General features: G+C 44.3%; 1 protein-coding gene across 1 annotated transcript in view; it reads right to left on the reverse strand.

Annotated features, from left to right (window-relative positions):
• Nucleotides 1-3,649: 3,649 nt before the first annotated feature.
• The window catches only part of PWWP2B (PWWP domain containing 2B), a 113,779-nt gene continuing 94,176 nt past the window's right edge, over nucleotides 3,650-23,252 (reverse strand). Inside the window, exon 3 of the mRNA XM_078643464.1 lies at nucleotides 3,650-4,153. The gene's annotated coding sequence lies outside the window, so the exon portion shown is untranslated. The remainder of the gene's footprint in view (nucleotides 4,154-23,252) is intronic.

The raw sequence follows: 23,252 nt of genomic DNA on the forward strand, positions 1-23,252 counted from the left end.
AAAACCGCAGGTAAAGAATTCGGTGTGGCCATAATCTTGAGACCTTCCTTCCAAATAAAGTCTATAATAGGAATAGACCAGCTTTGCCTCCGAGACAAACTCTTAAAGTCGTACAGGAAACATTCATCCTGTTTAGTCTCCATGGTAATGAGAAATCTCTTGGTTGCATTATCCATAATCCTATGGAAATTCGCAATATCCACCGGTGGTGACTCAGCCTTTGGTTGTTCATCCGGAGACGGTGTGTCAGCTTGATAATCCTCATGCTCCGACGAATCCGATTTATCTAATTCACCTTCTTCCTGAGCCTCCTCCTCAGTGTTCTCATCCTCCGTTTGGTGATAAGGCTCCGGTATGGATGGGTTATGCCCCGTTTCTTCTGGCCTAGTAGGCATTGAATTCGGGGTCACTTGAGGCTGTGGGGAAGAGATTTGAGATTCGCCAGACTCTGAAGGCGGAAAACGGCGATAGTAATCGCTCAACATGTACTGTAAATTGTGGAAAAGTTCCATAGGCATATGCATTCCTGGTGTTGGTGTAGTATCCAACCTGGGCGGTTGCGTCACTTGCTCTTCTTCTTCCTGATCTTTCACCAGTATAAGCAAGTCAGATGGACTCTTGGCTGCTTGAAATAATTCATTACCAGAGTCCTCTTCTTCAGAATCCAAGAGCCTGTCTGGCAGCGTCAGTGGCGACATAGATGCAGACTGAGATGGGTGCTTTTGTAATAGCGCCGCAGTGGTGGCTGGAGATGGCAGCGATATCACATCGCTTCTTGCTGACCAGACTTGGAGATCTGTGCAGGATGACAGCTTTGGTGTTATTGGAGTTTCCTGAGGCACTGGCAAGTCTTGTGGCTTAGACTTCGCTGTGCACGATGCACTCTTCGACGATGATTGCTCCGTTGACGACTGCGGCTTGTTAGAGTTCATCGATGAGGATTTTGTCGTCGACGACGAAGTCTTAGACGGGACCATTTTCTTCGTCGACGGGGCCGTCGACGAGGTCGTCGGCGGAACTATCTTCTTCGTCGACGAGACCGTCGACGACGACTTAGTCGACGAGGTCGTCGACGGGGTCTTCCTCGTCGTCGACGGGACCGTCGACGGGGTCTCCGTCGTCGATGGGATCGTCGACGGCTGCTTCGTCGTCGACGGTACGGTCTTCTTCGTCGACGGTAAGGCTGTCGTCGACGGCAAGCTGTTTGTCGACGCTGATATATGCTTCGTCGACGGGGGGAGAAATTTTCTTCGTCGACGAGATGGGACGAATCTGTACATGAACAAAGGTAGGAGAGGACGCTGAGGACATCACCAAAGAGGGTTTTGGTGAGGAAAAAGTCATGGTAGAAGTTACTGCAGTGGCTGTTTGACAGGAAACCGGCAGAGAAGTTGCTGCCTTGGTTATGGGCCTCTGAGGTGACATTAAAGACACAGTCTTTTTAGTTTCTGGTGGCCTCACAGATTTTTCAGAGGATTTCTTCAGTTTTGAGGTAGAAGGCTCATCAGCGTCCAGAGAGAGCTGGGCCTGCCTCGCCACCTTCGCCTTAGGAGTAGTCACCTTACCCTCAGCCATCCTTTTCCTAGAGCCCATAGAAGACACTGAGGCCAAACTTCCTACCTCAGAGAGTGGCAAATCCTTGTCCTTAATCCTCTGTATCCACAGCAGTAGGCGACCCTCTCTGTCCCTGAGGGTTTTAGCAGGAAAAGTGCGACAAATCTTGCATTCCTTTGCTTGATGATCAGGATACAAGCAGTAGATGCAAAGAGTATGCGGATCCTCTTTGAACAGCCTTGCCTTGCCACAGGATTCACAGGCCCTGAATAAGGACTTTGATTTAGACATGTTTGAAAGTGAGAACTTTCAAAAATAGAGAAAAAACTGAGCAGAGCTCAGAGAGACTCCCTATCACACGACGTGCGGTAAAAAATCTGACAGCCTGGGTCTCTGGGGAGAGTATTTTGGTGGGAGCTGTGGCCTGATTGGCTGCAGTTTGGTCTAACATAATGACTTAGATAGTCACTAATGTGGAAGTTTTTTCCTTGGTAGCTGGGGCTACTTTACTTCCTGGTTTAGTATAACTGTTATTTGCTATGTACAAATGGCATATTACTGCTTTTTTATGTACCGTGGGACTCCTACTCCGACGACGGGGAATGATTCAGGCATGTGAATCTATGAAAGACACCCCTAATACTGGAGAAGATCCCTTCCTCGTATGCAGAATGCCCTCAATGTCCTGTAGCCTATTTCCTTCATATGTTGTGGGATTGTCCCAAGATACAAACCTACTGGGCAACGGGAGAGGGGACACGAGTGAATGGACACAACAACTTCCAGTCAGTAGAGGGCTATTAGGCATTTACCCCAGACTGAAAAAAGCCAGGGCTAGCACAAACCGTATTGCCTTGCACTGCTATTGTCAAAGAGGGCAGTTACAATGAGGTGGAAATCGCCCAAAACTACCGGCAGACTACAAATTGAAAGGCCTTCATTGAGAAGAAAATAGATGCTGGTGTAAGAAACCGGTCTCAGATAACTGGGAGGCCCTGATGCGAGCACCGTCAGGTGCAGACAGACGATACTAAGCGCCCTTAGCTGGGACCATGATGAAGCATCTTGATATAGACCATCTATACTTGATGGAGACAGGATAGCTGCCCCAGGCACAGTATCATCATTTAGGTCACAATCTAGCGTGATCCACGCAATTCAGATCCCCTCTTGCTCAGGCGTCATAACTTAAGGCCTACAGTCGCACAACTAAACTGCTGACACCCCTAGTGCTTAGAGAAAGCAAGTGCTAGCAGCTAAAATATGACTTCAGCCTAAAGCGGACTCATTGAAGGGCTCATGGGTGGGTGTTTTTCTTGTTTTAAGATAGTTATTAATCACTTTATAGTAAACGTATGCGTGTATGCACCATGGATTAAATGTCTGTTAAATGGGGGCTATAGTACACTTTGGTATTGCTTATGATGTCGCTCTGTGCTGAATGTCATGGACTAGTTGAAAAGATCAATAAAAATTACTGTTAAAAAAACTAGGCTCTGTGCAGATCCCTGCCGGCCCACCTGAGAAGCCCAGAAATCGAAGGCAGGAAGCACACCGTCAGCTCAGGGGTCATATTATTTTAGTGCCAATCACCAATGTAAATTGTAAACTGCAAATAAAAATAACAAAATGCAGTGAGCACTTCCAAAATATAAAAGACTGAACACATAGGTAATCGCAGACCAAAAACAACCAAGAATGAAGAGGTCTGACCCAAAGCTGCATATGGTTTGTTGTACTGACATTAACTCTTAAAAATATAAAGTTGCCTGCAACCAGACCTTATGAACGAACAAGCTTAATCATAGTGCAAAGATGAAAATACATAACAAAAATATGAGTTGTTCGTCACTTCATGCCTGTACAAAATGCTATTTGAGACTTGAACCTAATGAGGGAGATGTTTTTGGGAGAGTGATTTTATTGAAAGAAGTGCAAAAGGTTCAAAGCACTTGTAACTGGTGAACGAACAGTGAAAGCAGTAGTAAACCAAAAATAATCGGTACCTACCATTTATCAGAAACATTGGTCATTAAGTTAACACTTACAATTGCTAACAAACAGATTATATGGTGTTAAAATGTAATGACTAGGATTGTGTTTCGCAAAAAAAGCTTTATTTAGTGCAAAGACAGCAATCGTTTTGTTTCTAGATTTCCATCATTGGCACATAACTCCTTTACATAAGGCAACTTCGCCCATTACGTTCTTAACAAGTTAATGTCAATGTCAAGATTTAGAGAAATATTTTAACAAAAGAAACAGCAGCAACAGACGTATTGCAATGTGGAGAAAAGTAACAAACCCATTAAACGTTGAAGAACTGTGTGCGTTTTTTGCCTTGTTTTCATCATTTGAACAATACACTCGGTTTATTTATTTTAACATGCCATCGAGGTTTTTCTCTGAACCATCCAAAGGCCTCTTAGCTCTGCTGATGTGACTTTCGTACTTCAAAGTTGTCGGTACAGTCTGGGGAAAAACAACTCGTCCTGCGGCCGACCTCACGGCAACCTCCAGAAACTTGCTGAGGACACGCCTCGATGTGTGCAGACACAGTGAAACTTTAGTATAACAGCTGTGCTTGGGTATTCGTTACCTTTAAGGAACGAAAAATACATGGATTACATCATTAAAGAAGATAACAAAATAAGCGTGTTGCCAATACACTCCTCATTCCATCTATTTATATTTAATTGCATAAACACACTGGAACTTTCTAGATAATATCATGGTTGGCTTTTTAAACATCTCATTCAGAAGAACGCAAAAAAAATTCAAACGAAATAAAGAACCTTTGAAAGGAGAGTGTTCTTACAATAAAGCAGTTTCTTTTTTCCTACAAAACCAAAGCTCTTCAAGGAGTCACCTGAACTGATCAATCCAATGTGTTGATAACTTTTTCCCTACAAAACTACTATGTTTACAGAGGAACCACCTGAACTTTTCACAGGCCGTGTGATGACAACAGAGTGAACAACCGCTCAAGACAGAATGTTCCTTCTTGTTCACTCCACCCCAATTCATTCTTTAGTGAGCCCTCCAGAGCCTCTAACGGTCCAGTCAAATGATTATTATTTTTTATGCAAGCCAAACTGCAACTGGAAAAAAATCAGATAATCTTTTGAGTAACTTCTGCAAGTTCTATGTTGCTGAACATAAACCAATAAACCATGCAGCCCCAGCATACGGATATTAAAATCACCAAAGGAGGGTCAATTACGCGTGATTGGAACCTATACAAGTGTAATGAGGTAGATAGACTGAGTAAACTGGCAAAGGGGGCCTTGCTTACAAGATCTATTGGCGTTGCTAATATTTTTAGCCTCGCTGCACAGCATCATGACTGTTGTGCAGCATGGCTGACGAAAAAAACAAAAAAACTGCGATTCCACCACCACGTCACCTTGTAGGAGTGAACACACGTTCAACACAAATGCTTACTTAGCGATCCGAGATGGATCGACAAAAAGGAAAAGCACTGCGAAAGACTTCGGAAAATAATTTTTGTAAGATAAGGGGATTGCGAAAATGTGATGTGATGGGGGGCAGCAACACAGTGCGAAGGATAATAAACAAGAGTGTGGGAACATGGGTGAATGAACAACATGGAGTTGTGGCGGAAGCAGCAGAAGCACACAAGTTAGAGAGAGCAACACGAGTGCAGGTGGAGGAAGAGAAACAAATTTCAAGAGTGAGTGGGGGAGGAAAACACCAAGGAGGCAGCTGGGCAACCCATGCACTCGAACGGAGTGTTTAAACAAAAAGAAAAAAAAGTAAAAGCAAACGGAAGATGCATAGAAGCCAGCCAATCAATGAGATGGTAAGGACGCTATGGCTTATCGGAGGGACAAACACAGGGCTGATAAAATAATGAAATAAGAAGCAATTAAGATTGACATGAAAGCTAACCACTGGTAACCAATGGGTGGGCTACATGCCCCCCATCTTCTCAATAAGCTTGCAATAGGTATTTTCCAAAGGCTCTATCTAAAGTGAAAACCAAAAAAGGCCCAAAAAAATCTGCATGGAGCATTTGCAAAGGAATACCGAACTGTGGTGACTTATTTTACAGACCACTCTCTATCACGTAATAGGTATGATATCTGAAGTCACGGCAAAATAATTCAACTGCTATAATCAGAAAATGCTTCCTTGGAAATTAATTTTGAGGACATTCTCTCAATATAATTTTTTCCAACTTCTGGTAAAAGACTATTAAAGTAACTTGGAAGGGTAAGCAATCAACCAGTTTAGTTTATTTCAACAAAAAGTTATAAAAACACATTAAATGCAATATAAACAGTTCATTTACAACATGAGAAAGAATAATTCTCATCACAAATTTTATTTAAAATAAATAATGAAGGCACGTCAAAATCCCATTTCTACCATACCTGTACTTTGCAATAAGGCTCTCTCTAATCCTGATGACTGCCCCAAGACATTTAGAAACAGCACAGCACAATAGAGGGAAGTTTAATGTTGATAAATTGACAAATGCTGCTGCCCTATAGATTTTGAATGAAGTTTTAGATATTTGAGGTTAGCCAGGATAAAAAAGGTGTAAGGGAAAAAAAAGAGCTCACAGGATTGAGCAGAGAGAGAAATCCCATAGGTGTCCATGAGCCAAGAACTTTGACATTCTCGTTTTAGGAAAGCTGACCATGCCTGCTGATCGGACCTTATTAAAACGACTCACCAAACGAAGCTAATATGATATCAGAATCCAGTTCAGGTTGCATTCTTGACCAGTACAGGACTTTAGGAGGTACACTGTTAAGCCTGTTCCCTTCTGCAGGGTCACCCCAGACTTTTAACTTCCTCTGCCCTCCTTTGTAATTGTTGGCTTTCAGGGTCTGAGCTATTTACTCCTGTTAATCAGGGGTAAAGTGCTTGTGATGTCCTTTTAAATATGTTAAAACTGACCTACACCTGATTGGTATATTTAAATTACTTGTAAGTCCCTAGTGTATGGCACCACATGCACTTCGGTCCAGTAAATCAAATGCTACTAATGGGCTACAGTACTTATTGTGCTACCCACTAAAGCATCCTTTTAAAACAGGTCTTAGGGTGTAGTGCACTTTTAACCTGATATTTTGACCAGGCAAATTACACCTTTTGCTAAGCTTAAACATTCCTTTTTAATTTACTCCTACAATAGGCCATAAAAGGTGCAGAGAGCAGGGTGCCGGGGATTTAAAAAGTAAGCTTGCTTTTAAACAAAGTCGTTTTTCAGTGATGTAAGTCTATCTCTCCTATAGCCAAACACTGGGATCCCTTATCATACTAACAAGTCATAACTGCAGTTTGGAACAGATAGAGAAATGCTGCTTACATTCAAATTAATTCGAGTTCAAATCTTCTTTGATGGTAAAGTCTAATTTTACATTACTATTGTGAAAATGCCACTTTTAGAAGGTTGACATTTTTCGGCTCTAAAACAATTGTGCCTTCTGTCTGTGTACAGGGTCACATGAATGTGCATGGCACGCCCGTGTTTAGTGTATTTCTTTTAGACACAGAGACAAAAGAAGCCTAGATGTGGAGGGTGAGAATTTACATGAGTGGAGTTGTGCCCTGCCTTCATTACACATTAAAGGGAACCGCCAGCAGCACGCACAAAAGAACCTGACACAGGCCTGCCTGGTAACCCCAGACAGTTTGGACCCAGGAACAGCAGAGGGGGAAGAACTGACCAGGACCAGTTTTGGGGTAAGTTAGGGAATTCCCCACACAAAGGCACCAGGAATAAAACGAACCTTCAGAGCCTCTCATCCGAACACACATGTACCAGTGAAGATTCAGAAGGACTGTCCTGCTGTCTGAAAGAAGACTGGACCTCCTTGCCTGAGCCCATGAACCCAGGCTCCCCAGAAGTGACTGTAAGGGTCAGTTGGCTTACCTCCTGTTTGCGCTACTGGGACAAGACCTGCTTCCAGAGACCTACCTGCAACTGACCTGAACCAACTGGATTTGCCGGGACCTGGTTAGGCCGTGCAGCTGTCACAAGTCCTTTTACACAAGAGGAGCCTTGAGGTGCCTCCTGGGTCCCTCGCGGGCATTCAGAGTGTACACTTTCTGAAGAAAAGGTGAAGACACAAATGTTTTGGGACCCTGGCGACCACCAAGTGACCTCTCAGTGCTGAGAATCCACAGCACTTGACTACACTCAACAAGAGGTTCCAGCAGGACCTCCTCTTCATACCAACAGCAAAACCACCAACTTGAAGCTCCAGTGAGACATGCTCTTCACGCTGCATCAACCGCAATGCCTGCTCTGCTTCTCGTGCTGACAGCCTTCTCCTCACAGCCTCAGCCGTTGTAAACGGCACTCCTCCACGGACTTAGGAAAGTAAGTATTCCTGGTCCCTATATCATCTGCACACTCAATCACGATAAGCCTGAACTTGGGATTTTTCCTCCAGTCCAGCACGACCAGATACACGCAAGTGGCGCTTTGTGATTCTTGGCGCTGTTTTCAGCTAAAACATTCCAAACTCATAGCTCCGGTTCGACTGACTGGATTTTTCTCGTTTTGCTATCTTTTCCATTTATTCCATTTTACTCTATTTTAATAAGTTTTGGATTTTTCTTGGGTTGTGTTATCCCTTTATTACGGTTTAAGGGAAGCGTAAATATTTTACACATTCCCTCTAAGATGAGCTGGACTAGTTTGTGCCATGCTACCGGAGGCTTAAGCACAGGCTTATTTTGTGACTTTTTTGGTTTACCCTGACCAGGGCGGTTTTTATTCAGTGGAGCTTCCACCCCTCTCCGCATATAACCTAATTTCTCACATAGATCCTCTCTGAAAATTTCCAAACGCCACATTTTTCCTTTTCCCACATGACATGATTCCAGTATATGTTAGCAATTCACTGATTAGCAGCTGTGGCAAGTTGGCATGGATGGTCCTTTCGCAAAGAGCACTAAGCAACAAGTAACCTTACCAAAATAACTCAAGAAGGAGAGAAGATGCAATGACTGCCTCTCCACCAACTCCCAGATCATGTATATAAGAATCTCTCGACTCTGCTGCCTGAGGGTTAACCCATGGAGAGAACTAGAGTGAAATTTGAGCACATTTGATCTGATCTTCGCAGTATCACAGCCCCGTCTACTGGTTGCAATAAAAAAATATTAACAGCAGAAGGGAGATCTAATATTCCATTTCAAAATGTAATTTCAAAATCATCTATAAAAGCGGATCCGACATAATATGCCTGCACTATATTGGACAGTGCCAAGGCTTTTTGCCTAATATACTTTGACTGCAGTTTGAAAATACATGCTCCCATGTCTCGTGTACTTTAGTACCCTACAAGATTCCCTCGTTGATACTTACAAATAAACACAGTGAAAAAGGGGCATCCAATTGAGCCTTGTATCAAAAATGACTCCCACACATGGGAAAGAATCCACCATTTCAAGACATTTCATTGATTAAATTAGGCTTTATTTTATTGGAGCATTTCCCAATGGCTATAGCTCCTCAATTAATTAAAGTATTTGATAGGACAAGAGCTCATAAAATAGACATACGTTGCAACAAGATGATGATCATCATTTGATGCTGACTTATATTATAATTTTAAAAAGAAAGGGCAGCCTACTACCCCACTCATACTGAGGTAATGGGCTTCAAACTAAACAATTGTTTCAAATGGAACCAATATAAATGAAACTGTCCACAAAATCTGCACAGTGCCTTATGTGAATATTAAATAATTTTTTATTATGAAACACCAAACAACCAGTTTGTCTACTGTTTCCAGGGGCCGAAGTGTGGGTTCAAGTATGCAGGGGCCGAAGTGTGGGTTCAAGTATCATGGAACCCTGCAGATGAGTTTCTCTGGCAAGATTCTGACTCCTAACACTCTGAATCTGGATGAGAATAACTCGTCAGAGAACAGTGAGAGACCTGTCCATTTGCCTTTTCTCGAAAGGGGTGCAATATGCATTATTCTCTTGGGGCTAAGGAAATCTATCTGGGTGTGCTCAGAATTGGGAGGTCGACCACAACACTGCTTCTTCACAATTTTGCTTGGCAGCATTTAGTTACTTTAACACTACCCCAATGCCCTGCTCCTCCACTGCTCCCGATCGTGATTCCCAAGTGATAGCTCTGTTAGTTATGTTAACGGTTATATTTTTCTTTTTACCAAGGCATGGCAGCTGCTAACTGGTTGTTCTTTTCTTTCATCAGAATGTGCTTCAGCACATTCTTTAGCTTAGCTTACAATCACAATCGCTAGTGTACAACATCTTGGCACAATAAATTAATAAACAGAAAAAGTGTCCACCATGGCACTATGATGTTAAATATACTTGTGTGCTAACAAATAGCACACATGGGGCCAGCCTTACGGAAAACAGCACATTAAGAAAATTGTCGACCCTAAAAACACGTGTTGCACCAATCCATGGGACAGGGCCATTTTCATTTAGTTTTTAGGTCGAGCCTGTGCAGTGCATGCGCAGCTCTGCGAGGCATGCTGTATGTAGGGACTTGAAGCTCCGCCCACTCTCTGCCCATATTTTTCAATTGCTTGTGTCATTATCCACTGTAAATTGTGGCTGTTCATTGGTCAATAGGCTTAGTAGTCTCTCCCTAGTTCTGCCTGGTCTTATTTTGTAACTTCCCATGGCAACACCGCCTGTTACGGGTGTTGTTAATCGTAGGCCTTAATTACAGCCTTCCAGCACTATTTTCTCAAATAGCTTTGTCCTGCCTGAAAAACGCTCTCTTCGGACTCTATAAAAAAAATATAGCACGAGCGCCGAAGGCATTTGCAATGCAATAGGTCTTGCATTATCGAGAGTTTAAGCTATTGTCATTGTAAATGACAATGCCTTTTATTTATCCGTTTTAAAAACAACACTTAAAGGCATTATCATTTACAATGCCAATAGCTCAAACTCTTGTAAATGCGAGACCTATTGCATTGCAACAGCTTGTTTTTTTGGTTTTGCAGACTTTTTATTATCAGTAACAAGCACTGGGAAAGTCAATAGGTTGTCAAAAGCATTTCACAGGTAAGACTGGTTGGATTTGCGGATTGCTAGTTTTAGAAAGGCTTTAGCTGAAGTCCCATTCAATGTGGAGCATTTATCTACACCAGTCTTCAGAAAAAGAACGACCTTTCGCTTCAACACTGTAGATCCCAGAATGCAAGGCCAAGAAGTGTAGTCTGGCTGACTCTTCTGTCTGGTATTCACCTGGGCTGCAGGGAAGGGATGGTGCATTTGTCCTCAGTGGTACTGTATGTTTGTGAGACTTTCCGTATGATATGCAACACTATAAAAGAAAATCCCTCAACTGCCTATGCCACATGGTACTTGTTTCAAGTAATAATGCAAGCTTAATGCTGTACCTAATTTATTTCCATATATCATAACATTTAAATGTGTGCTTTCAGCTGTGGCGCATACCTCTTTTGTGAGCCCTTAGTAATTTTAATTTCTCCGCTACTAAGGCAGTGTATTTCAGGTCCCCACCCCGCTGTACAGAGAGCTGCGCAGAAGCCCGGAGTCACAGAAGCATGGTTACATGTTGACACCTCTAGGGGCACTGTGAGCGAAGGCTCGATCGGCCAGGAGTCCTGCTGCTTTCCTCTTAAGGTATCAGAGAGGAGACATATTCCACACCATAATTTGGTGTCATGGGGCCGAATTGTGCATTCTTTCACTACACTTGAGTCCAGAGCTTTGTCAATACTATTGCTTGCATGTATTAGCAGCAGACATAAACGATAGTGTGCCGATTTGACCTTTTTCCGCAGAGGCTGAACTGGTCTTGCAAGGCCTATTTTTTCACATTAGCCCAATATATCAAACAGGTGCTCCCAGGCAAAATCCTGTTATTTTCCTACATTAACAAAGAAGTTTGTGGGCCATACCTTCTTTCCTCACCAGTTTAAAATGATATACACTCCTGATCAACATGGCAGGAATAAAGAAAGACAGTCCATATGAAGACATTTAGCAGGAGCAATTTCTCCTTCATTTAAGATGAATATTGTCGACTCTACAGATGCGTCATACCAAAGAGCAATGTCTCATGCTCTAGAGCAGGAACATCCTATTGCTGACGGCCAAGCGCAGCATGAACCCCACCACTGGGTGATGGCACTATTTCCTTTGGGCTGCTTGAACCTCAGAGAGCTCCAAGAACTCACTGCAAGACCAAGGCACGGTCCTTCCCTCGTTCATACAACTCTGAAAGCCCAAGACAGGCGTTTTTCAATAGGCATGTTTAAAATAACACACTTGTGTACCCTTCTAATCACAAATTTCCTTGTACTACCCCAACAGAAAACAGAGGTATTCTGCTTGAAGATGGTTTCGACATTGGGGAAGAATCTGCCGACCTTGATCAGGATGAGGATTTGGAAGATGAACATATCCTAGCAGACCATGTAGACCGGAGGGTCCCACACATTCCAGGTTGGAGAGTTCTCCTACAGCGGGAGAGTTCTCCTACAGCGGGAGCAGCAGAGGTCCAAGGGCAGGTGAGCATGCTGGACCCGGAAGACATTTACCATCTACCCTCAGACAAATGGGCACTGGTGGCAAATATGGCCCAGTACATACATGAGCAGCAGAATAAGAAGGCCCATGGCCAAGGAGGTTAGGGGCCGCTGAAGGCGAAATTGGGAAGACCAATCTTTGAAGATAAAGTGGTCAGACTCTCGAAATAGATGGTAATATGGAGACCTTTATATCCAAGTTCCTAAAGGGCCCCAAATAAGGGATAGCTCATTCCTGGAACGTCTACCAAGTCAAGCTTCTAAATTATCTGGGGGCCACTAACAAAACTTTTAAACAAAGCAGAGGAGGCCTAGAATATCTTGATATCCTCAGTCATCTTGTCGGGATAGGCACAGAGTTCTATATGCTTTCTTGGAATACAAACTGTGCTCTTTCTCTCCAGATATAAAATAAATCCCAAGTTGGGTGATCTGGCAATTTCCAAGGCAGGTCTGCTGCCATATGAGTGTCTTTGCAGAAATCCCTTTATATAAGAACTGTTTACATCGGTGACCACTTTTTTTTGGATAAGGCTCAACAAACCATGAAGAAGGTTTTTGGTTAGGCCGGTAGAGGAAAGCAGGTGCTCAGCCAGCCTTCCTTTCTTTCTTTTCAGCCTCTCAGAGATATCAAAAATCAAGATATGAGCAAGATAACTCTAGGACCAGGAAAAAGTTTGGAGGTTTTTTCCGAAAAGAGGAGCTGGTCGGAAACGCAGAGAAAGATTCTGAGGTGCAGCTAACGCTCCAGGAGGAACTACAGGCAGGGCGTACTCCTTCTTGCCTACCACATGTGGGAAGTTTGTTGAGGCTGTTCATTCACAGATGGAGGGAAATAACAGGTTGCTTGGATTCTGCAAACGGTCCCCAGGTTTCAGAGAAAGTTCTATGGAATTCCAATTCACACCAGAACCAAAAACCCATCTATTATGAAACAAACTAAAACCTCATTAGCAAAGAGGTAACAGCTCTCCTGGACAAGGGACCGATTATCCCCTACTTTTTTACACACATGAGGGTTCTTGAGAAATCTTTTCATGGTAGGTAAAAAAAGACAAGGGTCTGAGTCCAGTGATAAACCTAAGCGTCTTCAATAAATGGCTGTTTACCGCAGTTTCATGATGGAGGGGCTCCATCTATTACAGTAAATCTTTTCAGCACAAGTATATCTTTTTTTGAGGAGTTCTATGCCCCAATGTCGGAGTATGTGCAGTCATTAAGTTACTATTCAATGATTTGCTTGTGAATACCAAAAGAGAACATTGATATGACCTTCAAAGACATTCACTTATAGGTTATATTTAAATGCACCGCATATATCGAATGATTGGAAAAAATAAAATGCACACTGGCCATGAGCAGAGTGGATGCACCGGCTAAGAATAATGGGAAATGTGTAAACATTTTTCTATATTATGGGAGAACAACTATTTTTTAACAATGTAATCTGGATCTGCTGATGGGTGGATGAGAGAAGGGGTAGAGTGAGGATCAATGAGACGGGACAAAGGGAAGAAGGGGGAAAGATCAGATAGTAGAGGAAGTGTGGTAAGTGAGGGATAGGAGGGGTGTTGACTAACAAGATGCTATGCAGTTCATATGTTTGACCATGAGGCAAAAAGGGCACTTAGTTTGTAAGAAAATGTATAAAACACATTTGATGTTAAAAGCTTAATTGTTTCGTTGTATCCGTCACTGAAGTCATATAATATGAATCAGGCAATGTATGCAGTACATGCAATGCATGTATGCAATGTAAGCAAAAGAGCAACATATTACTTCTTTTGTTCAAGAAATAAGATGGCAACCAAGCAGATTTATAGCTGGCACATTGCAAAAGCCCAAAACAGGTCTCCTGACATCTGATTGCTGTTTGAGACAGTCCATAACAGACAAGCCAATAGGTCACAGCAGCAAAACCTACTGGCTTTGTCAAGACTTTATGGGAGATAGATAGCTATGAATACACAAGTATCTAAAGTGGCCACCATGGTATGAGATTAATAAAATATTACAAATGAATTCAAAGCGGGCTGCCATGGATGCATGACATTCAATCAATCATGGAAGGAGTTTTAAAGCACAGCAAACAGTGGTGGTCTGTTCATTCTTACAGCAAGGTCTAGAGACCCTTCTCGAATTGCTGGAGCGATGATGGGGTCCAGCAAGGGAAGGTTGTTCCAAATTTTAGTCGCCAGGTGCGAAAAGAGGCGTCCTCTGCTTTTGCCTCTGCGGATCCGTGGGGTATAAGCGAGCAACTGGGGGGCGGAACATAGTTGCCTGGTCATTTGGTGGAAGGTCATGTGTTTGTTAATGTATGCTGAACCCTCGTTGTGCAGGGCTTTGTATGTGTGGGTCAACATCTGAAGCGGGAGCCATTATAGATTCTTGAGGTGGGATGTGGAGTGGGTTAGTCTGGGGAGGTCAAGGATGAGTCTGGCAACTGAGTTTTGTATTGTCTGTAGTCTCTTCAGGAGGCATGCAGGGATTCCTACGTAGAACATGTTTCTGCAGTACGGCCTGCTGGTGACTAGGGCCTGCATGACGGTCCTTCGGGTGTTGACTAGGAGCCACCTAAAGATCTTGTGGAGCATGTGTAGCGTGTGGAAGCAGGCTGATGAGATTGTGTTAACCTGTTTCTTAATGGATACATTGCTGTCAAAGAGAATGCCGAGATTGCAGATGTAGTCTGTCAGGGCGAGGGATGGGTTGAGTTCAGCAGGTCACCATGCGCTGTTCCATGGCGAGGTGTTCCCAAAGATGAGGACTTTAGTCTAGTCCGTGTTGGGCTTCAGAAAGTTTTACTTTATCCAGTCAGTGACGTTCATCATACATCTGTGGAAGTTGGCTCTAGTGGTGGTGATGTCTTCTGACAGCGAGAGGATGAGCAGGGTGTTGTCGTAGGAGAATATATTAAGTCTGGCTGATCTGAATATGTTGGCCAGAGGGGTCGTGTACGTGTTTAAGAGGGTGGGACTGAGGGACGATCCTTGGGGGATGCCACAGATCATCTTGGGTTCCGAGGTGAACACCGGAAGACACATTCTTTGGGGTCTTTGGGTAAGTTATGAGTCGACCCATATGAGGGCGTATCCCTGGATTCTGATTTGGTGTAGTCTTTTTGAACAGGTTGTGATGGGAGATGGTGTTGCAGGCAGCTGACTGGTCCAGGAGGATGAGAGCTGCCATTTCGCCGCATCCAGGAGGGCTCTGATGTCAGCAGTGGCTGCAATCAGGGCTGTCTCAGTGCTGTGGTTGGCTCGGAACCCGGATTGAGAGGGGTCCACTAGGTTGATGTGTTCTAGGTGTTCTTTAAGTATCTGGCTGATTGCCTTCTCAAGAACTTTTGCTGTAAACTGGAGCAGAGAGATGGGCCTGTAGTTCTTCGATTCGGCTGGGTCAGCGGATGGTTTCCTCAGGAGGGGCCTCACTTCAGCATGTTTCCAGCCCTCAGGGAAGGAGACCGAGGTAAGGGAAGTGTTCAGGACTTTCCTGATCTCGTAGGCAATTGTCTTTCTCCCGAGGTTGAAGATGTGATGGGGACAGTGGTCTCTGGGTGCTCCAGAGTGCATGACGTCATGATGAAAATTGTGCCTTGAGTCGTGAGATGGTCACAATGGGTGAGCAGGTGTTCGGGGTTTGTGTTCGTGGGTGAGAGCAGGCTGAGGCTGTCGGCGATGGAGGGTTGATGTTTTAAGTTGTCATAGATGCGGAGATCTTGTTGTGGAAGAAGTCAGTCAGGGTGACACACACACATCTTGAAAGGGGTATTGTGGTTTCCGGCAGCTGCGGGGTTGGAGAACTCTTTCACGATGGAAAAGAGCTCCACCATGCGATTTGTGATGGCTTCTATGCGGTCTACTAGGGCTTTCTTTTCGGTTTCTTTCAGGAGGCGGTAGTACTGGTTGAGTGCTGTCTTGATGGTGGTGTGGCCTCCTGTCTCTTTACTGCTGTGCCACTTCCTTTCTAGTTGCAGTCAGATGCATTTGGTGGATTTCAGCTCCGCTGTAAACCAGCCGTCTCTTCTGGCAGATCCGCTGCATGTGCCCGGTTTCGCAGGGGTGATTGTGTTGGTGCATTCTGTGATCCACTGGGAGAAGTTATTTGCAGCCTGTTCTTGGCTGGATGTTGTGCCTGGGAGATGGGAGTTGAGCGTGTTGTTCCACTGGTCATCTGTATCTTTTTCCAGTTTCTGTACGCGGAGCTGGGGGGCATGGTGTCAGTGTTGGTAGGTTCTGAAATGGTGAGGTGGATGCTGTAGTGGCCGGTCCAGGTGAGCTGTGAGACATCAGTGCACTTGTCTCGGTTACTGGAAATAAAAATGGGGTTAAGTGTGTGTCCTGCAATGTGGGTAGGGTCGATGACAAGTTGCTTGAGGCTGATGTTGCTCATGCTTTCCAGGAAGTTGGTGTCCCTGTGGTTGTCGAGGTGAAAGTTAACATCCCATAGGAAGATATAGTGCTCAGAATTAATGGCAACTAGGGTGATGAGGTCAGGGATGGGGTTGCAGGACCTGGGGTGAGGTCCTGATGGTCTGTAGGGGAGGGTGCCCCTGATGGTGCCTTTTCCGTCTGTGTGGAGTTGGAAGTTGAGATGCTCTATTATAGCGGTTGAGTCGTCTGAGGAGGTCGTGCAGTGGGTGATGTCCTTGTAGATTATGGCAATTCTATCCCTATGTTTTTTGGTTTGGTAACAGTGTGTTTTCTTGTAGACTTCAGGGGTGCCAATGACATTAGTAGCTATCTAACCTAAAAAGAATCTATCTTTGAATACGCCCGTAAGGTTTTAAAAAAATGTTGTTAAAAATGGTCATCATTGACAGGCTTGCATTCACATCGGCAACCTTTGACGGTGCATGTTGTATTTTAATAAATCCAGTTCAAAGACAGCCACAGTGGATGCGAGCATATGGCATAGGTGGCCATCTCCTGATTATTTTGGTTAGATGATACAAACCCATTCCTAGGTGCCTACCATGCATACATGTGCAAGCACATTCCTGAGCAGCTATCTTGAAATGGTCAAACAGTTGTGGAACTGCCAATAGCACGACAGATGCCAATAAGTAGAAAAATAAAATATTAAGCGAGGGCGATGAGGTCAGAGGGCATCAGGCAGCAATTGGTAGGGAGCATGGGAGAAAGATAAAAACAGTATAAAAAAATATATATATATATATATATATATATATATATATATATATATATATATATATATATATATATATATATATATATATATATTGGCATAGCCAATAGGTCTCGCCTTTGGGACCTTATAAGTATTTAGTTATGCAGCACAATATCCTTGGTGCAACAACATCAACTGTTGCATGGCAAAACACTTATAATGTCACACTAAGTAGGACGGGTATCATTGCCCCATCAATTTATTGGGGTTTATTGTTTTTCATTCACTAAGTTCTATTGGTCTTGTCTGCAGCATAATACTGCATTTTAAGACATATCCCAGGACAAACACAGAGATAGGGGTCTCCAAAGTGTTCTTCTAATCTCGAGCTCGGTTACATATCTGCAATATCTGATTTTCCTACCTTTTAATAAGGGATGTCAATAAGTACTGGAGGGAGATCATGAACACAGTGTTTACAAATGAAATTGAAAAGATGCAGTTTCAAAGGCAACCGTTATTAGAAGTTCCCTGTTCATCTGCATAGCACATTGGCACACAACTGGCACAACAGCAAACACCACGACCATCAGTCTAATCAGCAGTTTAATTTCAGCAACCACACTTCTGCCACCGATTCAGCAGCATTACCCAACTGCATTAGTCAGTGCTCATAATTTCAGTACCATCAGACGTTTGATTTGTTTGGGCAACGCCAGCAGCCAACTGGGAGGGCTGCATCTTGAAGGGGTTCCAGCAGCCAGCCATGCGAATCCCCCTATCATCTGTCACACCATCCTTTTCCTGCACTGTTATCCAGTGGGCTGTGACCTGACATTGCCCGGTACAATCGGTAGGGGTCCGTTGAGAGTGGAGCGGGCCTCCTGGACGAGACGGAGCAAGGCGGCCTAGACCGAGAGGCGTGGCCTGCCTAACAGCATGCTCCTGCAGACAAAGTTAGCAGAGTGAACCGGCTATGATCAGCTGGAGTCAAGGGCGGACCGCTGGTGAAACACATAATGGATCGGTTGAAAGCTGCATTCCCCTCCGGCGCCAACGTCAATGATGCAGTGGGTCCCTGCTTTCCCCGTATTGGTGGAGTGCTGACGGCCGCATGGAGAGGCTTGCTCTGGCGGGTGGAGGCCTGTTCTGGCGAGAATGCAGCGAGACCGGCAGAGGTGGGGGGCTGCTCTTCGCGGCCGAAAAGAGAGGAGTGTACTCTGGCGAATGCATCAAGCACCGGAGCAGTGAGGGAGTGTGACCCGTATCAGCCATGCAGGTCCGATTGACAGGGGGTGGTCAGGCCAGGAAGCCCCCCACAATGAATACTACCGAAGGCGCACTTCAGCGGCCTGAAAAAGGGGCGGTCTGGAGCTTGAAGACTCCCCTGGCTAGGTGAGGGGGCTTCTCGTGAATCACTGTAGTGAGGGGGGTGGAGGAAGTAGAAGTGCGGACGGCCCAAAACTAAAATAAAAGACGCGCTCTGCTACAGTGCACGTATTTTTATGTACTTTTATTTTGATTACTGTGGTAAGGGGGTTGGAGGGCCCGATCGCGATGTTGATCAGAGAAACTGACGGGGCAGTGAAAGTGAAACTGATCAAGATCGCGATCGCGTGCTCTTGCCGTCCGTAGATTTATGGCCCTTCAGATCTGGACGATTTCACGGACTGGAAAGAGCCTGAAAGAGATGCCATTATGAACCTTCGCTACCAAGTAGGTGACAGAGTGCAGCACTGTCAGCCGACCCAGTGTTGCCATGGTGATGAGGACGCTGCTCGGAGAAACAGCAAATCCTGCCTTCAGCTGCGCCCGTCAAAGTGAAAGTGATCGCGGAGCGATGCACTTAATGAGCCATGACTGAAGAGCGCGCGTAACCGCAAGCTCATCGCCACAGTGGTGGCATTTTCTGAAGCCCTTACTAGAAGTCTCACCAGAGCAGCGCATGAGCTGGCTCAGGCGAGACCTCAAAAGGAGCGAGAATGGGAGAGGCAGGTAACAAAGGACGAGTTCGGAAGATCAATTTGAAGAGCAAGGATGGAAAGTGAAGCCGAATAGGGAAGTAGCACATGGTGGGAGAAAGCAAGGAAACGTATGCCCTGCCATGGAGTGCTTTAAGTAAATGACAATGTTATTTCCTGAAAAGAGGTCAGTAGTGAAAGGTTAAATGTCAACCAACAAGATACCCAAGACAGAAACGCTCCTGTGTGAAACAAACACATGAATATGGAGGAAGGCAACTGAATCTAGACAGACAATTGAGACATAACAAAGTCGGCCACTCCGGACCAAAGAGCTGTGCCACATCCAACTCCATACTGCAAACAATAGGTCAGACCGCTGAAGAGGTCTGTAGCTGAGACCTAAAAATGAGTCTCCATTGACTAAGCAGAGAACAATGAGTATAAATGCTGACATTCAGTTATAACCACATGCAAAACAGTATTAAAACACAGCATGAATCCACCTTGTGGGTGCTGGTTGATGGGGTGTATGCGGATTCCTGGGCGTCGGCCTTACGGGTGGCGGTCGGAGGTTTGCTGTACCTCGGTGTGTTCCTGTCTGAATCTGCGACGATCTCTTGGTAGCGCAATGTTGTACCAGTCTGGGAAAGAGTTCAGTCGGACATTAGAATGTGGTCCCGGATGCCTCTTACTATATTCAGTAGGTCTGCGATTTTTAAAATGGTTGCGCTCCCACGCCTTTTGTATCAGCTGCAGAACCACCCACACCCGGTCGCACCCCAGTGGTTCCGGCAGGTTAATTCGGTGTTGGAACGCTTCTTGTGGGCTGGGGGTGCCGCCAGGGTGGCGCTGCGTACATGTTTCCTGTCCACATACCGTGGTGGTCTTGCGACATCAGACGTACTGTCATACTACCAAGCCTCCCACTTGTTAGTGCTGAATGAATGGTGGTATGGAGATAGAGGAGACCCAGCCTACGCCTTAGAGCGCTCGCTGATGGGGGTTCACACCTTGCATAAGATCTTGTATTCGGCTAGACTACGGCGGCGGTTGCCCCGAGCCACGCAAGTGGTGTTTACGATATGACGACAGGCGCTGCGTCGCATGGGCTGGTGAGGCAGACTGACAGCGGAGACTCCTTTGTGGAATAACGGGAGACTCCCCGCATTGGCCTCGTTGCCGGGGTTCGGCGGATGGGATTCTATAGGGATCTCTTCGCTAGGAGATGTCATATCCGGCGTAGCCCTCAAATCGTTCCAGGAGCTTAAAGACGAGTTCCATATGCCCAACACTCAATTTTTTAAGTACCTACAGCTCCGCCACGCGCTTGGACCCAGCTTGGTGGGTTTGGATTCGCTGCCGGAGTTCAGCCCTCTAGAGGCGAAGGTTTTCATGGGAGACCTTGGAGACAAGAAGGTATCCCGTATTTATCAAACCCTAGTCACCCATTGTTCCTCCTCCCTACTTAAGTTGAAGGAAGCCTGTGAACGGGACATTGGCCCATTGGATGAAGACAATTGGAGAGAGGCTTTGGAGTCCCCGCGGGGGACTGCAATCGCGGTGCGCCTACGACTGGTCCAATTCAAATATCTACATAGGGCCTACTATACGCGAGAGCGACTGTGGAAAGCGGGTTTGATTGGGTCCCCAGAGTGTCTGCGATGTGGAGCCGAGATGGGTACTCTGCTGCATACTGTGTGGTCTTGTGTTGGTCTGACCCGGTTCTGGCGGGGTGTATGGAGCTGTTTATCGGAGGTACTGGGATGGGATCTTCCCCGGACCCATCGTCTGGCCCTCCTCCATGTGCTGGAGGGTGTTGGAGGAAACATCTACAAGCGTCACCTGTTACTGCTGGGCCTTGTAGTGGCCAAGCGGGACTTGGCGCAGGCATGGAAGAGTTATCGAGTTATGAGCGTTTGGAAAGCAGGGATGGATTATTACATGGGGCTAGAGCGCCCGGTGTTCGAGGCAAGAGGGTGCCCCCGAAAACATTTCAAGATATGGAAGAGGTGGGCGGAATATAGGGGTTTGACCTTGGATCCTAGATGGGCTCCAGGCCTGAGGAGACGCTAGTTTCCTTGCTTGATAACAAATGGTTGCTGGAGGCTGGCTGTAATTACGTGCACCGGGTTAGGGAGGGATAAGGGGTGGGTAGAGGGATCGTTGGGTGGTCGTGGGTGGTGGGGGGGATGAGTGGGGTTGTTTCTGATTGGGTTTGTACTGTGCTCATACATGCTTTGATGTTTTGGCAGGGCTCTCCTGACTGTGGAGGACTGCATATATGCTTTACCTGATCAATAAAATAAAAAAATTTGTTGTGAAAAAAAAATACAGCATGAAAGGAAATAAAACATAAAATCGCCATGTCAAAGTGAGTTAATGTGAGAATAGTAGATGAAATGTCAGAGCCTTGTGTTCTGAGGTACTACGGACAACTAGAAAAAAAACTAAAAATGAATGGTTGTTATAGTGCTGCATTCTGGATTTGAGAAAGTTTTTGGATGCTTAAACTGGCAGCAAAGCCTCACGCGAGGACTCTTGCTAATCAAAATAATTTTCTTTTTGTTCTCTTAAAAAGCCAGTAAATTAAAAAAGCATTAGGGTCCACAATTCTGTCTGTTTCACACAGATTTGTAACGTTCAATAAATGTTATATTTATTTTTAAGCTTTCTTGTAATAAGTAATAGAATGGAATTGAATCAATGTACATAGACTTTTTCATCTTGAGAGTTTGGAACTTTCACTTTTTAAAAGTGCTTCTAAATACTGGACTGGGTAGTGAATTTCAGTGTTAATGAGGATGCAATGATAGAGACTATTAACACAAATAAATCAAATATTCTGGAGATACAAAGTTTAATGTGTATAAATATTAACTTTAAAAATGAGATAGGCGTTCATGGATGTTTTAGATGTTTTTGAAGACAACACTGGCATGCAACAACCTTCTGACTTGGAAATTATAATCTTCTAATCACATTTATGTTTAGTTGATTGAGGAAATGTTCTGCTAATCCAAATAATATTGATAACATTTAATTAGTGATGAACAGCAAGATTAAATGTATAGATCAGAGCGCCCAACATACCTCCAGACCAACACCAGATTTTCATAACTACAAACTATGTAAATCCTTTCCATTTAGATTCTTGAAATAAATATCAAGCATATTTTTCGGAAAAAATAATCTTTTAATATAGCACATGTACTTTCTTGAACGATTACCTATTGGCAAGGCTGATGCTTCTGTAAATCGTACCAACTACAATAAACAGAGTTAAGTGAAAAATGCTTAAATGATCATTTCATTTAACAGTTTCAGTAGGGTACCACCATCCTAAACAATCAAGCCTCAAAAACATTCTATATATAAAGGGATCTTCGGTTGACAGATTCCGGCCAAAAACAGGCCCTGTCCGTAGCAAATAACAGAATGGAGGTAAGAGGGAATACTCGGTGACAAGCAATAATAGGTGAATGATGCCAGACCATACAGGGTGTACCATGCAACTATTTTCTTTACACCACATTACCAGTAAAAACCCAGCCTTATGAATCAGTAGTAGATATTCTACTTGCTTCATAGAGAAGAGATTTCCTGAAAAAACCTCAGTTTGGAAGGGGTAGTCTGAGTCAAACAGCAGCGAAATACTCTAAACTGGCTACAAACTCCGCTATTCAAGAAAAAAAATATGCTTAGAAAGACATGGTGCGAGTTAATATTAAAGGTATTCATTATGCCTTACAGGAGAAGTTACTAAAGGCAGAAATAGAGCATTCAGATTGAATAAACCTTTATCCTGTATGATGTATGTCACAGCCATTTTAAACTCCAGCTCAAGGCAAGGGCACTAATCTCTCTCAAGTTCAGATATTGCAGAGATGCAGTACAAGACCATGAACCGTCTCAACACAGAATAAAGGAGGAGATAAAAGTAACTCAAAATTAAGAGTAAGAATTTTTAAGATCTTCACTCAGTTGTATCAACAGAAGACCCAGGTCAAAGAGTTAACAGAATCAGTAAACTTTGGTATTATATTGCAAAAGACGCAGTGAAAAATAATTT

Source organism: Lissotriton helveticus, chromosome 5_1 (assembly GCF_964261635.1).
Source record: "Lissotriton helveticus chromosome 5_1, aLisHel1.1, whole genome shotgun sequence".
Lineage (NCBI taxonomy): Eukaryota > Metazoa > Chordata > Amphibia > Caudata > Salamandridae > Lissotriton > Lissotriton helveticus.